Here is a 15,364-nt window from a genome sequence, read left to right as displayed (position 1 = left end):
CCCAAATGCTTCTCCCCTAATACCTGCACAGATCAGATCACAATCTCACTTCTGTGCCATATCTCCTCCAATACCATCCATCACTACAGCCTTCTCTAACTGCCTTCTATAAAACAGCAGCGCCCCTCTCTCACATGATCTTTCCAACCTTATTCTGCTTTGGTTTTCTCCACAGCACTGGAATAGCTGACATATTACATACAGACTTGTTTATTTCCTATATGTTGTCATTAGGATAGAAAATGTTTTCCTCACTGCACATAGCAAGTGCTCAACGTGTATTTCTTGAATGGATGTATGACAAGAATAAGGAAACTTCAGAATCAGTATCTGGCCCCAGGCCTGGGTTGAGGAAATTTACAGCAAGTAACCTAAGTCCTGGAAAAACAGTGCTGCAAGAAAGGCCACAGCAATGGCAAAGTTTACAATAATCGCTGATGCCAATAAAATAAAGGTTGACAAGCCCAGACTATGAAGAAAATAAACTTGAGAAAAATGAAGAAAATAAACTTGAGAAAAATGAAGAAAATAAACTTGAGAAAAATTTCAAGAATAAAAATAAAAGGAAGAATAAGAAAACCAATGGCCATCCCTGCCTCCCCACTCCCTGTAAAGAAATACCACCCGGATATGTTTCCCGTACACTGGCCTACCAACTCACACCAAAATATCACTAGACCCGTTCTACACATCAAAATAGCTGTTATGGAAAGTTCCTGCTTTTCTAAGTTATGATCTTCAGAGAAAATTGTAACTCCCAACCCTAACACTGGCTGCCAAGACCTAATGGTCAGAGAAAGCTCTCCAATTTCCCCTAAGCACTCAGGCTGCAACCAAATAGCATTAATAAGATGACGACAACAGCAAATCAAGTACCTTCTGGTGTCTGCCTATCTTTGTTGTCCCTAGTGTATTCACTAAAGGCTCAGGCATCAAAGACTGTGATATCTTGGGAGGGGGTAGGGATATGTCAGAGGGAGAAAGAGAAAGAGAGAATGAATTTAAAGAAACGGGACCTGGATTGTTTTTTGCATTTTACAGAGAGGTAGATTACCAGGGACTAGAAAGCACCAACTAAGCTATAAGATGTCACCTGGACTTTTCAATACCAGACACCAAGACAGAGATCACAGAAGAACGAAAACCCTGAAATGTCCAGCAAAAGAGCTGTCTTGCATTTCCCATTCCCATACATGGAACTGAAGATATGGGGCAGGATATGAAAGGAAGGGAGGAGAGGAGTAATTACCCATGTTTGCTTGTTTGTTCGTTTGTTTCCCCTTCTTTTTTCCTTCCCATTGTACTTACTAAGTACAAAAACCAGATAAAAACTGGGAAGGAGACGGCAGAGTGAAGGGTAAGAATGCTCGGAAGCAAATGGCAGCAGAAGAAATCAAGCACAAATTCCTTTTCTAAGTGACTCTTTGAAAAACAGACATATGAAGTTAAGAACCGACCAAAGAAATTTAAAAAAAGCCCCCACACCTTAGATAATAGAACTATACAAAAAGAACAGAAATTCTTAATTATTTGGAATAATGGTGTTGGGGCATTGTTAAAAATCAACAAACCTCAAAGATGATCCAACTACATTCAAACTAACCGACTAATCAATATGGAAAAACAAACAGGTGAAAATCTTCAACTTTTCATGGACCCAGCCTTTCAGAATCTTCTGGCTTCCTAATGGCTCCATATCTCAAAATAACCAATTAGAAGTTTTGAAAGTCAGTGAAGTAACTCAACTCAACAGAGAAGAGCTGAAAACCCAGAGATTACACCTAACATACTCTGATTGGTCAAGTCACTTAAAATGAAAGGATGGTTCTGATTGGTTGCTTTTATTAGGTTGAGTCAAGCCCCAGCATCAGTACCCACAGCAAACAGATGTTATAAGCTAGAAAAGGCAGGAGGTGACAGGACACACTGAGAAAGGTATGGGGGAGGGGGAGTCTGTAACAAAGGAAAGACAACTTAGCTCTATACAGCCACTGGCCATCAGCCTATCACATTAGGGCACACCAATCATAACCAGTTGTACCTGGAGGTGTGGCATGCTGTGTTTACTTCTGTGCTAAAGCTTCCCTCTCCTTAACATTCCTCCCCTGACCTGAACTCATGGCTCTCCCCCCACCTCCCTGACAGCTATCACTTTCTAGAGCTCCTCTTCCTCCATCCACTCTTAGATTTCAGTGATCCGGTGTTTGGTGTTTCCCACAGGCCTTTCAGTCTCTTGCCCTCTTCCTGTATTAGCTCATCTTGTATTAGCTCATGCCTTCTACTCAGTCCCATCCTTGACAAGCACATAATCCAGTGGGGGAGGCAGATGTGTAACCAAATTAGGCACATCACAATCAATGCTATGAAAGAAATAGAACAAAGTGCTGTCAGCGCATCTTCATCTGTCATTACCTTATTCCACATCTTCCAAATCAACACTCCAGCTTCTCACTCTCTTGTAAGTCAGTTACCAGCTCCTGTATCTTTCCATAATATCCCCTGATCTCCAAATCCACCTTGTAGTTCAGGCTTTCTCATATGACCTATTTCAACCACTTCCTATCAGGAACACAAATCAATATATTTCCACATTGCTGCATCAGCCATCTCCCTAAAAGATATAACATACCATATCAACCCCTTGCTTTGAAACATCTAATATTATTACAATGCCTAAGAGATAAAAGGTCAAATTCTTAGCACAAAAAAAAATAATAATATAATACACATTTCAAATAGATCTTTTAAAAGTAGGCAGACTAAGTTCCGGTTCCACTGCTTACTAGCTGTGTTACCTCTAGCGGATCACTTTACCTCTCTAAGCTTTCCTATTTGCAAAATGAGGATACAAAAGAACCTACCTCTCCAAGGGTTGTTATGAGGATTAAGTAAGAAACTCCATGCCAAATACCAACACAGTACCCAGCAATCAATCAATATTAACTATTCGCCTGGGATGTCTCATATATCTAGAATATCTCACTCTCCAAAGGAAGCAGATAATCAAGGCCTTACTTTCATGTATTTTAGAATGATTAACAGTAAACGTTAAATCAGAAATGGCTTTCTTGTTAATCCTGAACCCAAAAAAACATCAATTAACCAAAATACTGATTTTATGAAAATTTTGGTTTGTCCAAATTTATTATAATTTATTAAAAAACAAGTACCCATTTATTTAAAAAATAACTAGGTTTTCTTTTGTTTCCTAGCTGCTTACCAATGGAAACTCACTTAGATATTTATAAGAATGTGATTCTCTATAGCATAAAATCCACATAAATTAAACTCAATCTCAACTGCACATATAATTTGCTAAAGAAATAAATATATATAACCACAAATTCTAGAAGCTTAAGAAAATAAAAGTGTGCATCCTATGCGGACATTCATTCATTCAGACCTCACAATCAAAAGGTGAAATCACAAAATTTTGTTTAAAAACTTGTGATTTTAATAATTTTAAAAACTGCAAAATTACAACAATAAAAATACCAAAAAAAGATCAGAAACATATTTTAAGAGATTAACATATTTATGATGTTAGGTGCTAATGAAAATTAGTAAAAAGATTCCAGTGAATTTATGTGTAAAGGACAAACAATTCATACAAAAGAGAAAATAAGATTAGGAAAATACTGCATTTGCTTTTCTATTGTGGATAGAGATGTTAGACAGCAGGTACCCTTACACCCCTTTTTTTAAAACAAACTTTTAAAAACAAGCCTATAAAACTGATAAAACTGATCAACCAAACTGCAGGAGGCAGTGTAAATCAATACAACCTTTCAGAAATAAATCTGGCAATATTTTTCAAAAGTTACAAAAACCTTCATGTTGTTTAAGCTAGTAATCCCCCTCCTGAAACTTTAGCCTAAAGGAAAGAAGCAAAACGAACGACAGAGACATATTAACTGCATTACTTGCAAAATGGGAAGCAACTCAGATGTCCAATTATTAAAAATAAGCACCTCAATGTAATCAATAATGTTGTAAAGATTTTGTAGGGTATCCGATGGACACTTGTCCCATTTGGGAGACCACCTCAGGGATGATGTAGATGCCTGATCACTGCACTGTCCACCTGAAGCTGAAGTTGAACGATAATGAATGTCAACTACAAGTTTGTATGTATATGTGTGTGTGTGTGTGTGTATGTGTGTGTGTGTATATATATATATATATACAAGTGTATATATATATATATGTATATATGTGTATATGTATGTACTTACAAGAAGCGGAGTACAGCATTAGGAATAGAGACAATGGAAATGTAATGGCTCTGTGCGATGTCAGAGGGTTAGTGGATAGGGGGAGGGGGGTTCACACAATGTGAAGGATATAAAAGATAAATGTCTAAGTATTACTTCGTCTTGTGCACCTGAAACTAATAAAAAAAATTAAAAAAAAATAAGCACCTCAACTCATAATATTCTATAATTTAAACATACAAAAACTATAGCAAAAAACATTAATCATGAAAGCAAATATTAAACATTGCATTTATGCTTTGATTAGAGTATAAAATCATGTATATATGGTGAGAAATAAATAAGAATAAATTAAAAGCTTATTTTGATTTTTTCTTATTTCTTTGACCATTAAGTTATTTGTAAAATAAACAGCCTATTGGAATTAATCAGGCCCACCACAGTAAGTACACATTTTAAAATTGACTTTTCAGAGGCATGAAACCACAATCATCAACTTTTTTCCCCAAAAAAATATCACATAGAGTAGTAATCAGATACGCTCCTCTCACATATAAAACTAGCTAAACATGTAATTTTAGCCATGCTATTAGCCAGCTGTAACCTTGTTATATTAAAATCTCATTTTACCATCAAAATGTAACTGTATGTGGGATCTCCATATGGTGAGCAGAAGCCACTTGTTATGGGGTATTTGGAGAAAGGGCCCCAAGAACTGATGTTAAAAACTATCTGACCAAATGGAATGGTGAAGCTTAGGTTTCTCTATATCCCCAGATGAATTATCATGTTTCTTAGGTACTCAAGGGCTCTAAGCCACGAGGAGCGGCAGCTAAGCAGTCAAAGAGGGAGAAAGTGCAAGCCAATCTGCTCTCCCTCTGAAAATTAGCAATGTCATAATTTTCTCCCAAGGAATAATGAAAAACACAAACATGAAGTCAGGAGATCTCGGATACAGGTTATTAACCTCAAGCAAGTTATCTGACCTTTTGGGCTTTAGTTGTTTAATGGGTAAAATTCTAAAAGCTAAACCAAATAATCTATTAATTCTTTCAAGTTCAATATTCTATTAGTTTAATAGCCCTCCTTTACCAATACATGCTCAAGCCTCTCAAAACCTCCCACTCAGAATGTAACACAATTATTAAGACAGCATTAGGAAAGTGGGGGCAAAGGTAAAATACACAGATACTCAAAAGAACTGGATTGTGTACAGCCAACTAACTCTGTCCCTTTCTACCTGTATGACCTTAGGCAAATTACTTTACCTCAAATTCCTAAGATCAAAGATCCTTACTGGCCATTCCCCTTCATGCTTACATAGAACAGAAATGCACTGCTTTCTTCTGTTGTAACTGAGGTTTTGTTCTTAACCAGCAACAAAAATTTTGACTTCATTCTTTTTTTTATAAGTACCTTGTTTGTACATTCATCTTTTCTAAGTTTTCTGATACTGAAAGAGGTAGTGAACACATTTTGCCTATCTTACAGCTATATTCGAGATGAGAGCATTCCTCAAAAATTTATTCAATAGTTTTTGAGCACGTGTGCCACACAACAGTATGTGCCAGAGTTGCAAAGGTCCTTTCCCTTAAGAAGCCCAAAAGTCTTGTGGACACAGAAATACAAACAAATCATTAACCACCAATTGACAAATGCTAACTGTATAACGTACAATGTACTACTGGATCAGTCAAGAGAAGCGGGATAAAATGTCTGTACAAGATTCAGAGTTGATATTTTGGTTAGGTCTTGAAGGGCAAGTTGTTTACTAAGTAGAGAAGAATTCTCAACAGAAGGAACAGTGTAAAACAGCAAAAATGTCATCTTCAGAGACCTCTGAGTAGTCCTTGAATGGAGAGGAAAGGCAAAATGGTAGAAGATGAAATTAGAAACATACACAAGTACCAGAAATTCTGAAGGGCTTGGACTTTTATCAAATACAGATTATGGAGGGTCACTGGCAGACTTTTAAATATGGAATCAAAGTCCCCTTCTCCTATCATACAGCCAAAGGAATTGAGTCAAATGGAGAGTTCGCTCTTAGGATGGCTTCTAGCAGTTTCTTACTATGGCACATTAATACAACACTGAAGTAAAACAGTATGAATTACAGCTAAAAGATTAAAGAAATATTTTTATTTTTTAACCTAAAGATTATTTGAAATCAATATTGTTGGGAACACTGAAGAAAACAACCATTTAAGAAAATACTAAACAGCTATAATAAATTAAGAGAGCTGAACAGTAATAACATCTGAGAAGAAGACTGACTTCAGGCAAAACATTCAGAAATGTTTAAATGATTATCATATATTGATTTCAGAAAGACATGTTTTAGGCCTATCTTTTACAACAGGAGAGTATTTTAAATTCCTTTTGGTTAAAGATGAGCTGCCACCACTTAACTCTTTAAACTAGTTTAGATTTTTTTAAAAAAATGGCAAAATGCCATTATATTTTAATGCTCAGAAAAATAAGGAGAAAAGGAATGTCTTTTCAAATGGCTATTTTAAGAAGCCTAAAACTCGTTATCTCACCAATGGAAGGAAACATCCACATGCCAATCTGGGACCACTAAGAGTCCCTGCATCAGTAATTTCCACACTGGTAAGGCCTAGTCTTGGAACAGCAAGCCTAATTGGCTGGGTAGCCCACAAAGATGAATTTGCAATTATTTAAATTCACATTTAAGTTTAGTCATCAAAGACCACCTCAAAGGAGTCATTCCTCCTTTTACTTATACACACACACACAAAAAGGTGCATAAAAATATATATAATGTACTATAAAAACAGCAAATGTCTAAAAAGAAGCACCCGAACCTGTGGAAACGGTGTGATCCACCAAAGTTTCATCTCAGGATGTGTTTTAGGGTGTGTCTTTTGTTTTGGCCCAGTAATTAAAAAAAAAAAAAAAAAAGGTAGTCATTGGGGCACCCAGGTACTTTCGCCTATCAATCCTCACAGCATCCTGACTCTGAAATCACTGGGCATCTCAGCCTTGCCCAGATTTCTCCTGAGAAAGGCGGCAGCCCGAGCTGCTGACGCCCCCGGCGCGCCTGTCACAGCCCTCTGCGCTGGGGGTGGGGGGCATCCGGCCTCCTGGCTTCACACCGTCTCACCTCAGGCGGCTCGCGGGGTACTCGAGAGGGTCACCCGAGGGCAGGAGGCCAAAGAAGGCCACTGCCTCATCCAGGCTCCAGGGCCTGAGCCCCCGGCCGCGCCCCCTGCCCAGGGCAGTCACACACGCACGCCCCGCCCCGACTCAGACCCGGCTCCTGCCCCGACACCGGCTCTTACCCTGCGGAGGGTGTGCTGTCTCCACGGATGCGGCCCAGCTGCGGCTCGCCCAGCGACCTACGGGCCCAAGGACCGCTGGTGAAGCGAGGAACCGCCGATCATATCCCCGGCGGCCTTGCCGCGGGACCCGCAGCTGCCAGCATCTCGTCGGCTGCCTGAGGGAGTGCTGGACTCCAGGGCCACCGCGCCCCCTCCCTCGGCCGGCGTCCGCCTGGACTCCGCCCTCCAGGGCCCAAGCACCGCGCGCGCGCAGCCCCGACCCGAGACGCCCCTGCGCAGGCGCGAGCCTCACGGGGCTAGACCCCGCCTTCAGATCCGCCCCCGCCGCCTGACTCTGGCCTCAGCCCACCTCTGACCCCGCCCCAGCCCTCTAGCCCTCCGTTCCAAGGCTCCGCCCCCACATCGAGACCCGCCCCTCTCCCCTGACCTTGCTTGTCTGCCCTCTGACTCAGGTCTTTGCTCCGCCCAAGCGGTAACATCAATCCCGCGTCTGATACCCACCTCTAGCAGTGGTGGATTAACATTTGCTGCTTGACCCGGGTCAAACATGTCAACTCCGCCTCCTGATCCAGAAAATTTAGAAGTTTGAGCTTTGGAACTGACATGTGCTCTCCTGCCATCTTTTGTTTATGTAGACACAACATTTTGTGTTTGCAAATCCATTCCTGTTCTCTGCCTTCCAGTGCTCTGGGATGTGCCTGAACCATGCACCCTGCCTACCATGCAAAAATAGGAGATCTTACTGAGCCTGAGGAAAGGAAGGAGCACTCCCAAGTGCTGAGATTTACAGCAACTCAATGGTGCTACCAATCTGGGTTCTTTTGGCCAAGAACCAGGCCCTCCTACCCTTTGCGGCTTCCCACAGGACATCCCCTCTTTTCTTTCTTGATGGCTGGGCCTACCTTGAGTGCCCTTACCATGGAGGCCTACAGAGCTTGGCTCAGTTTAAGTTAAAGCCCTGGAGCTACCCTTTTCTGGTGGTAGACTAGCTGCTCTCTAAAATCTTTGGAGCCGCACATAAGTAACATCATTCGGTTCTCAACTTTTTCTGTGTTATTTATTTCACTTAGCATAATAATGTCAAGATCCATCCATGTTGTCACAAATCGCAATATTTCATCTTTTCTATGACACAGTAGTATTCCATTGTGTATATATATATATATATCACAACTTCTTTATCCAATCATCCATTGAAGGGCACTTTGGTCGTTTCCATGTCTTGGCCACGTAAATAATGCTGCAGTGAACATTGGCATACATGTATCTTTACAGATAAATGTTTTCAGATTTTGGGGGTATATACCCAGGAAAGGGATTGCTAGGTTATATGGTATTCCTATTCTTAATTTTTTGAGGCACCTTCACACTGCCTTCCATAGCGGCTATACCAATTTTCATTCCTGCCAACAGTGTATGAGGGTTCCTTTTTCCACACAGCCTCTCCAACACTTATTATTTTTCTTGTTGACGATAGATAGCCGTCCTAACAGGTGTGAGGTGATATCTCATTGTGGTTTTGATTTGCATTTCCCTAATAGCTAGTGAAGTTGAGGATTTTTTCATACATGAAAAATGCTTGTATGTCTTCTTGGGAGAAGTTTCTGTTCATGTCCTCTGCCCATTTTTTGATGGGATATAAAACTGAAAGCAACAAAGGAACAAGACAAACAAATAAAGAAACAAAAACTCATAGACACAGACAACAGTTTAGTGATTACCAGAGGGTAAGGGGGGAGGGGGAATGGTAGAAGACAATAAAGGGGGTCAAATTTATAGTGATAGAAGGAGAACTGACTATGGGTGATGAGCACATAATGCAATGTATAGATGATGTAATATAGAATTGTACACTTGAAACCTATGTAGTTTGATTGACCTTTGTCACCCCAATAAGCTTAAATAAATAAATAAATAAATAAATAAATAAATAAATAAATAAAATCATTGCGGCCATATTAATCAACACCTTGACTACAATAAATAACATTTAAGGAGAATTTCGTAAAAAATATCCACTTCTCTCATCTCTCCAGATCAGTGATACTCCAAGCGGAAAGGAAGTGTGACTGAGATGAGGAGGCATGCCTGATTTGTAGAACTGTATTTCATTTAATAATATACTTTTATATTTGGAAAATTAAGTGTTATTTTTAATATCAACTCCAAGAAATAAAGGTTGAATTTCTCAGATGATAAGATGCATGTTTAAAATGTTGAGAAAGACTAGATCTGAACACTCCACAATTTATTTTTGGATTAAACCAAATCATTAGACTGAACTCTTGAACACACTCCTCAAGAACATCCCTCAAGAGATGCAGTTACTAATATAGGCTTTGGGGTTTATGCCATCAGCTAAATTGAGAAATGGCATAAGAAGAAATGGCTCCCCACAGCTTGTCTATGGGAATTGGGGAAAATGCTACCCACTCAACAGTCTCCATATGAGGATTTGGGAAAGGAACAACTCTCAGTTCCCAATACCTGTATGCTCTCCAAAGTGCTAGGTTGTTATCTTGTGACTCCCGGATCTTTCCCTTCTTCCTCTACAAAGGTTATTGGGTGCTTGCTATATAGGAATAGTTTCCAGCTTCATCTAATTTTTCTTACTGCTATTTTGTCTTTGTCCCAATTTCCTAATTTCCTTGGTTGTTATCGTATCACATTATTTCTATTAATATGAGCCACATCAAATTTTATAGAGAAAATAAATTATTATATAATACCAGGGGTGCCGAAAAAATGTATATGCATGACTTGTATTTATCTTTTGTTATCAGTATATATTGAGTATTACAATTTTAATATAGTCTTTTCCTTTCTTAAAATGCGTATACATTTTTTTGCACTCTCTGTATATCATATGGTACCAAAAAATGTATACGTATTTTAAGAAAGGCAAACTGTATCCAGACACTTCTGATTATGGCAAACTACTTACTGTTTGAGCAACGTTGACCAAAGTATACATTTTTTGGCACCCTTGGATATATCCCCAGAAGTCTGACCTCTGAGGGTCTGAAGCCTGCTTATAACTGAGGTGAAGAGTAAGAGAGCAGACCAAGCTGAATAGTGGTTCACAAATTTTAGCATGCATCAGAGACCCATTGGGGGCTTAGTAAAGCACAAATTGATGGGTGCCACCCTTAGAGTTCCTGATCAGTAGGTTTGGGGTGGCGCCCACGAATTTCTATTTCTAATAAGTTTCCAGGGGAACAATACCCCAGGGAACAAACCTTGAAAATCACTGCACTGAAAGTAACTCTTCATCGATGCTGCAATCATCCTGATCAATTAGGTAGGAGATGACCATCTCTCGGGAACCCTTGAAGACTTGAGGAGAGACAATGGTTTAAGTGTCACATACTATCACAAACGTGGCAACCTTCAACACAAATCTAGACAGAAAAGATAATAACTGAAAAGGTCAGGGCATGACCCCAGCCCCATGAGTTGAGGGAGTAGAGCAGAAGATGAAGAGTCAGAGGCAGATGGTTTGAAATTCTGTGGTGGAAATGTTCGTGGTTTGCCAAACACGCCTGTGTGCTTTTTTTTTGGATGGACCCTGTAGTATCAGAGCATAAAGACAAGGAGTGAGGTGATCTTGCAGGATCCAGAATGTGCGGGCAATAAAGCTTCTGATTTACAGATGTCTGTGTGGAGTCTAGAGAAGAGTTAGCAAGCATATTTACACACTTTTTATTATGCATTTTTTTATTAGTTAAAAAGGTACCTATAGTATAAACACAGTAGAACGAACAAGGGAAAGATTTTTCTCATAATTCTCATACAAACATACTTAATACAATCACAAAAGCATTTCAGCATATTTTCCTAATTTATAAACATCCCTAACATGTTTTATTAATTTGGAGTTAATATTCCTGGGAACTTTTTGTATGTATGTCTGTATATATGTATTTATTCATTTATTGCTTAAATAATACAAATTTACTATGTTTGAAAAGGTGCTCAGCATCACTAATCATCAGGGAAATGCAAATCCAAACCACAGTGAGATACTACCTCGCACATGTTAGAATGGCTGTTGTCTAAAACAGAAGAGATAACAAATGATGGCAAGGATGTGGCTAAAAGAGAACCCTTGTGCACTTTTGGGGGGAATGTAAATTGATACAGCCACTATGGAAGATAGTATGGAGATTCCTCAAAAAATTAAAAATAGGACTAACATATGACCCAGCAATCCATTTTTGGTTATATAGCCAAAGGAAATGAAATGGTTATCTTGAAAAGGTATCTGTGCCCCAATGTTAATTAGTGACAATAGCCAAGACAGGGAAACAACCTGAATGTCTATTGACAGATGAATGGATGAAGCAGATGGAGTACATACATACAATGGAATATTACTCAGCCATAACGAAGAAGGAAATACTGCCATTTGTGACAACATGGATGGATCTTGAGGACATCATATGAAAAAGTCAGATAGAGAAAGACAAATACTGTGTGATGTCACTCATGTAAGTGGAAGGTAAAAACAGCCAAATTTGTAGAAAAAAAGAATGGAATGATGGTTGCCAGGGGCTGAGAGATGAGAGAAATGGGGAGAAGTTGGTCAAAGAGTACAAACTTTCAGTTATAAGATGAATAAGTTCTGGATGCTTAATATACAGCATGGTGACTATAGTTAACAATATTATTATATACTTGAAAGTTGCTATGAGAGTAGAGCTACAATGTCCTCACCATAGCAACAACAACAAAAAGATAAGTATGCTAACTAATCTTAATAATTATAGCAATCATTTTGCAATATGTAAGTGCATCAAATCATGACATTGTAGACCTTAAACTTACACATTGTTATTATATGTCAATTATATCTCAAAAAAGATGGGGAAAAATAATAAGTTTATTCTCTTAAAATTCTGGAGGTTAGAAGTCTGAAATCGATCTCACAAGACTAAATCTTCTGTTGTTCACTTTAAAAAATGAATGCAATTTTCTCTCTTTTCATATGGCTATCCAGTTATCTCAACATCATTTTTTTAAGTACATTCTTTTCAACAAATAGCTCCAGAACAACTGAAAATCTACATAGAATTTTAAAAAATCAACCTTGACATCTACCCACAAATTAAGTGTGAAAGTTAACATAAAGCTTGTTGTAGAAGAAAATATCAGAGATTTGTTTACAATTTGGGATAGGTAAATGTTTCTTAGGCAGAACCCAGAAAATACTAAACATAAAAGAATAAATTGATAAATTGGATTTCAGGAAAACTGAAAATCTGCATTCATCAAGACATAATCGAGAAACTGAACAGACAAGCCACAGAGTGGGAAACAATATTCACAAGATAACTAAATCTAAAAAAAAAAAAATCTGTGAATCTGAAAAATAACTTGTTTTAAGAATATTTAAAGAACTCACTCAAATCAATAATACAAACACAAAGGACCCAAAATTTTAAATGAGCAACAGTCTTGAATAGAGTCCAAAGAGGGTTTGTGAATGAGCATATGAAAAGGTACTTAACAGCATTAGTCACGGGGGGGGGGGGAGCAAATTAAAATGAGATACATTTCACACCCACTATAATGGTCAAAATTTTAAATGATTGATAACACCAAATGTTGGGAAGAATATAGAGCAATTGGAACTCTCATACACTACTGGTGAGAATTAAATTGTAGAAACATTTTGAAGCTCATTCTGGCAGTTTCTCATAAGGTTAAAGAAACTCCAGTCTATGAACCAGCCACTTCCATTTTAGGTATGAACTCCAGAGAAATGAAAACATGGCCACAAAATGACTTAAAGAAGAATACTCACAAAGGCCCCAAATTGGAAATAATCACATATCTATGAACAGGTGAATGGATAAACAAATTGTTGTATATTCATAAATGGAATACTAAATCAGCATTAAAAAGAAATGAACTATTGATACATGTAGAAACAGCCAGGTGCAAAAGAGTACATAATATATGATTTCATTTATATGAAATTCTAGAACAGGAAATATTTACCTATGATGGTAGAAATCAGAACAATAGTTAAGTGGTTGCTTTAGGGGTGGGCAAGGGGTGATGTTGAATGAAAAGTGGCAGGAGAAAACTTCGTGGGGTTCTGGAAACCTTATATATTTTGATTGACATAGTGGTTCCATTGCTGTATAAATTTGTCAAAACACCTGGGACTATATGAATAAAAGCTGTGTAATTTCATATGATAATTATTTCTCAATTCAAAGAGTATTTCTTTAAGTCCATCATTTCCTCACTGATTCTAGATCCTACCATTGTCATGTATTACCTTTTCAAATTCAGTTGAGTCTATTTCTGGATTTTTCAATTCTGTTCCATTGATCATTCTGTATATAAATGGGCCATTGCCAAAATGTTTTAAATATAGAAGCTATGTAATATATTCTAATGTCTGGTAAGATTACCTCTCAAAGCAATTAACTATCGCTCTCCTTTTTTTTTTTTTTTTTTTTTTTTTTTACAGGGGTTTCTGGCTACTTTTGTTTCTCTATTCGTCTAAATATATTTTGTAATCAACTTACCTGGGTAAAAAATAAAACCATAGTATTTTATTGGAATTGTTTGGAATACAACTGTCCCTAACATTTCTATGAGGTTGAATCTTCTTTTACAGTTGTCCTCCTTTGGACATTATCTGTTATATATATACCTTGGTATTTTGTGAATCATAATAAATAGGGACTTCTTTTCCATTATGTCTTTTTTCTCTTTCTTGTTTGCAGGTATGAAGGTCTTTGGGTTTTATATGTTAACTTGATAAAATATTTTTGGCACTTTAATAAATTATCTTGTTTGTACTAGTTTTCCCATTAATTCTTTGGGGTTTGCCAGATGTATAAGCATGCCCTCTGTCAATAGCCCTGGCTAATGCCTCCAACTCTACATTATATACCAGCGGTGCCAAAAAAATGTATAAAAGTGAACACTTTGGTCAACGTTGCTCAAGCAGTAGTTCGCCGTAATCAGAAGTGTCCAGATGCTGACGGTAACCACTTTCAGCACCTCTTGTAATTGCAGAAGTTAAACGTGACTTGTATTCATCTTTTTATCAGTATATATTGAGTATTACAATTTTAATACAGTTTTCCTTTCTTAAAATGTGTATACTTTTTTTGGCACCATCTATAGTGGAGGACATAGTGACATCATTGTTTTATTCATTAGTTTAGCAGAAAAGCTAGTAAGAGGCTGACTTTTGAACTACAGTATATATATTTTTATCATCTTAAGGACATACTCGTAATATCAGTTTCTAGTTTACTGAGTGTTTTGACCTAAAAAAACATAAATAGATGTTAGATCTTGTCAAATGCTTTTTCTACATCTATGAAAATGATTACATATTAATGGGTTTCCTAATATTGAAACCCTTTGCATTTTTGAAATAGATCTCACTTGATCTCAATGTATTTTTAAAATTACTGTTAGATTCTATTTTAAATTTTTTGCATTGGCATTCTTAAGTGAGAATCGTCTGTGGTTTCCTTCTATTAGAATAACAATCTTTGGGATTTATTCCAAATAAATCTGAAATTTATTGGAATAAAAACCTGGCAGTCTTTACCAGGTTGGGGAATTAATATTGTATGTGCTTCCTAAAATGAAATGCTATGAAATATTTTAAGTAACAATGGAATTATCTGATCTTTAAAGACTACGTACAATTCCTTTGTGAAACCATTTGGCTTAGGGATTCTTTGTGTATTTGTTTTTGTGGAATAACTAGCTAGCCTTTTCATTTCTTCTACAATAATTGGTTTGTTTAGATGTTCTTTCTGTCTCTATTAGGACCAATTTTGGTAAGTTGTGTTTGCCTAAAAACATACC

The 15,364-nt window shown here is 37.6% G+C and overlaps 1 protein-coding gene across 6 annotated transcripts in view; it reads right to left on the bottom strand.

Annotated features, from left to right (window-relative positions):
* CCSER2 (coiled-coil serine rich protein 2) overlaps positions 1 to 7,754 on the bottom strand; it is a 170,284-nt gene extending 162,530 nt beyond the window's left edge. For 4 of the 6 annotated variants that reach the window (XM_019755556.2, XM_019755554.2, XM_074339719.1 and 1 more), the window contains exon 1: positions 7,517 to 7,754. The gene's annotated coding sequence lies outside the window, so the exon portion shown is untranslated. The remainder of the gene's footprint in view (positions 1 to 7,516) is intronic. The other 2 variants (XM_019755555.2, XM_074339718.1) reach the window with 2 other exon arrangements.
* Between the last annotated feature and the right edge of the window lie 7,610 nt (positions 7,755 to 15,364).

This window comes from Rhinolophus sinicus, linkage group LG07 (assembly GCF_036562045.2).
Source record: "Rhinolophus sinicus isolate RSC01 linkage group LG07, ASM3656204v1, whole genome shotgun sequence".
NCBI lineage: Eukaryota > Metazoa > Chordata > Mammalia > Chiroptera > Rhinolophidae > Rhinolophus > Rhinolophus sinicus.
This window is presented reverse-complemented; position numbering and strand designations above follow the sequence as displayed.